Source organism: Empidonax traillii, unplaced genomic scaffold, assembly GCF_003031625.1.
Source record: "Empidonax traillii isolate 1590-97213 ecotype Southwest subspecies unplaced genomic scaffold, ASM303162v1 scaffold53:size2875158, whole genome shotgun sequence".
NCBI lineage: Eukaryota > Metazoa > Chordata > Aves > Passeriformes > Tyrannidae > Empidonax > Empidonax traillii.
The window spans coordinates 2648218-2652365 of NW_020955246.1; positions in this window are offsets into that span (position 1 = coordinate 2648218).

Genomic DNA, 4148 nt, shown 5'->3' on the forward strand with positions numbered 1-4148 from the left:
CCAAGAAGATCGTAGTTGAGTGTGGATAGTTTTGGTATTCCTGAGGCTAGAGTGTTACTAAGGTTCCCTCTTTGATCTGTTGCAACATCTCAGAACATACCTAAAGCCATTGAGAAAAATGGCTTGTTTTTGTCATAAGCGGAGGGAAAGGTGAGATTTATTGCACATCTCCTCTCACTTTAGTCCTCTTACCCGTCATAAATTTTGACCCGAAGTGCGTTATTTCCTCATGCAACCTCACAGCATATAAGGTTTGGATTGGCTGAAACTTTTTTACCTAGTGTACCTTAGTCTCAATTTTGGGGGATGGGAGGATAGGCTTTGACAATTTACATCCTGTCTTCAGTAAGTTATATGGCAATTTAATTTGTAACTTGATTATAAAAGCATTTCCTTGATGTCTGAACAACTCCAAGACTATCTGGATTTAATCAGAAACTAAGTTACCACTTTTTGTGATGTGCTTTTTGTCTTACAATATCATCAGACTTTAAAACAAGTTAAACCCATAAGATACCAGTTTATGACAACAAACTGTTATACAAAGAAGGCATTTAATAGCATGAAAATTAAGTGCAAATATATAACCAGGTCCTTAGGTCAGGCAATGCTTCATCTGAAAAGTTTCATAACCATATTGATCTTAAAAGGGTTAGAGTCTTTCACCATCATCATTCTCCTTTTCATCCAAAATGCCCTGGTGATTAGGAATGCGTTCTTATTTCCAGTCTGAATTTATTGACATCCTGTTTATTCTTCTAGTGCCAGTATTATCCTACAGTTTAAAAAACTGTCACCTTCTATTATGTCTGTTTGCTATAAGAGAATAATATGAGAGAATAATTTTGTCATCTCAGCAATTTAATTTCACTTGCCTAACAGTCTTGTCTGTTAGTCCTCCTGCTGCAGGATAGCCTTTCTGTTTGCTTAATCATCCTAATGGTACTTCTACCTTCATTTTTGCAGATGTTGAACTTTCTGCCCTATGTGCACAGTGTTTACTAGACACATGGTTCTCTTACTCTTCTGAGCAGCTGTGGATATCCAGGTATATATGGTCACTAAGGGTTTTTAAAAGAATATATTCTTTGAGCTGTGTGCTGATGGAAATTTATCAAAGGGAAAAGATCATGATATGTTGCTTTAGAGAAAGGGACAATTACCAGATGATGTACACTACAAAATGCCTGGGCTTTCCAAAACAGACTTTTCCCATGAAGTTTGTCAGGAGCACATAGTTACCTACCCAACAATTTTTAGATGATTGCCAGCTAAATGCAGCTAAGTTGCATGTTTATGCTAGACAGTGGCAGAAATGGGAGATGTTTCTTATGTGATGTGATCTTATGTTTAGCTTTAAAGGGAAGAGCAACTGGTTTGTTCAGTCAAGGTGCCAAATATTTTTATTACTGGGCCTGATTATTAAATACGTCTTCTGAAAAGAAGCTGCTCTGCAAGTCCACGTAGGGGGCAAATTTTGTAATAAAAGTATGATTTCTGCCAAGGGCCCTGTTCTGTTTTTGGAAGCACACAAGCTGGGTACACTGGCTACATAGCAATGACTGTGGACCATCTAGCTGCTAATACTAACAGGTTAGTTAGGGCTATTCCCTTAGCTAAACATCCATATACTCTTTCTAAATATATTCACAGAATCACAGAATATGCCAAATTATTAGTGACCCACATGGATCATCAAATCCAACTCCTGGCCCTGCACAGGACCATCCCCAAGAGTCACACCATGTGCCTGAGAGCATTGTCTAAATGCTTCTTGAACTCTGGAAAGCTTGGTGCTGTGACCCCTTCTCTGGGGAACCTGTTCCTTAGCCTATTTTCCTTTATCTTACTTTTTTTTTGGCCTTTAAAAAACAAAAAATGTGTAATTTGTTCAGTAGAATAAAGATTTAATGTTGCTGCTTCCTAACAGAGCTAATAGAGGAGTGCTGCTATACCACACCCGTAGGATGCTTGTAAAGTGTTCAAAGTTTGTATTAAGAAAACGGTACTTATTTTAATTCTCGAGTCAAATTTGCTACATAGGTAAAATCAGGGGACTTTGGCAGAAGAGCTACACCAGTCTAATTATTGAAGCTGAACAAAATTTTGCGCTTTTAAAATAAATGTTTACAATAAATTCAAACCTCAAGCAATTTTAGCTGCTGTTCTAATATAGAAAATTGTACATTTAAGGAATTTTTAAATAATAATATTTTTTGGCAAGGTCTAATTTTGTATTTTCAGGGAAAAAAATTACCCATGAGAGATTCCATTTATGTAATCTACCTTAGAACAATGCTTTTTACTGCTATTACTATGACACAGTGTGATAGGACAGCTTTATGAACAAAAGATAGAGTATTTTCAGTCCTTAGAAACATCATAGTTTTCAATGAATTAAGCAGGTTATCAATAATAAAGCTGACCAAAAGCGCTTATATACTCTCAGCATGACTTTCTGTACCTGCCCTAAGTGAAGCTGCACGAAACATAAAGTGAGTAATGAACAGTAAGAAACCTAGGATATCACCAAAGAGCTATGCTTACCCTTTCCCTCCTCCTAAGGACAGATTTTCTACAGCTACTTTCATGGTTCCCTTGTTCTTTGTGCACAGCTTGACAGATTTAAATAGTCAAATATTCCAGATGGGTAAGAGTCTAACTAGGTAAGGTAATTATGGTGTGATGGGATTTTATAAGATCATGATGTGTAATCTGAATCATGTTTTTCTGCAGGAGTGAAAGAATACCAGCAGGAGTGAAAGATCCAGGCCTAACATGCAGAAATGTACACATATCTACATTTAAAAATACATTTTAAAATAACCTACTAACTCCTTTCTCTTCTATTTTTAAAATTTATATTGCTATTAAATCCATTTGCATTTTTTAAAGAATTAAAGTGATTAAGTCTGGATATAGAGGAACTCAGGAATTCTGTGAGTTGTTTCCTTTGCAGTTATCTTGAACTACAAATTATATGTTTGGTGTCATCTTCGCAAATGTAATAATAGCTTCTCTGGCAATTTATAGTGAAAACCAGAAATTTTGATGGTGATTTTGGATGCAACATAGAAATCTAATATATAAAAATTGAAAGCTTGAATGTGCAGCAAAGCAAAATACTTGGGCAGAGGTGAAGAAAATGGGAAGGACAGAATAGGTAAGTTCACTAAAACTGGTTTTACTGTTAAGAGCTGACTAAGGTGTTATGACTATGTAGTGGTATACTGATAATATGATTTTTTTCTGAAACCTGCAAAAGGAAATTGCATCTTAATATTTTCTGCCTTTTTTGTGTGTTTGCATTTCCTTCTTATGATGCCCCCTCCCTTTATTTCCAGATTTAATTTCTCACAAACAGCCTACTTGGATTTTCTATTTTTCCTGATATTTTGTGCGCAATAAACTTTTTCTTCCAGATGTTGCATAAGCAGTCCTGTCCCAATTGATGTTATTTTACCGGGCTGGCTTCTTTTTCATTTCTCCTTAGGAGAATTTAAAGTCAATGAAGTGTACTGACAGGAATCTTCTCTTAGATCTGCCTAGTAGATATCTGGGATGTGCAGTAGATGGGATATTTGAGGGGGTGGTAGTTACTTCAAGGCTATTAACTGTTTAATCTTTAGCCTGCAGGTTGGAGACAGGACAGCTCAGGCAGTTGGTAATGGGATAAAGCTTTTCACCTCTGAATTGCCAACTCTGGGCAGATTAGTAAGACAGAATGTTTCCACCATCTGGTGTCTGGTCAGTGACCCATATGAGAGAGAAATCAGTAGCCATCCCTGCTGCAGGTGAACAGCTTTACAATTAACGCCTCCCCCCCCCAAAAAAAAGAAAAAAAACCAAAACCACCAAAAACACTGAATGATTACACCACAAACAGCTCCAAATGAGCATGAGGACTAAAAATCACTCTAGAAACCTTATGATCAGGCCACAGCACACTGAAGGGAGCGTAGGAAAATTTGTCAGCATGAGCTGTCAGGAGAGATGCTGTTTCTTTGGAAATATTCAGTTTGCAGGAAGGTAGCTTTTTAAAAAGCAAACAACTCATAATTCTTGGCTGAGAATGACAGTTTGCAAGAAAAGTGACATAGTTTTTCTCTGATGCAGGACAGCTGGTCTTCTAAGTGTGAATATCCACC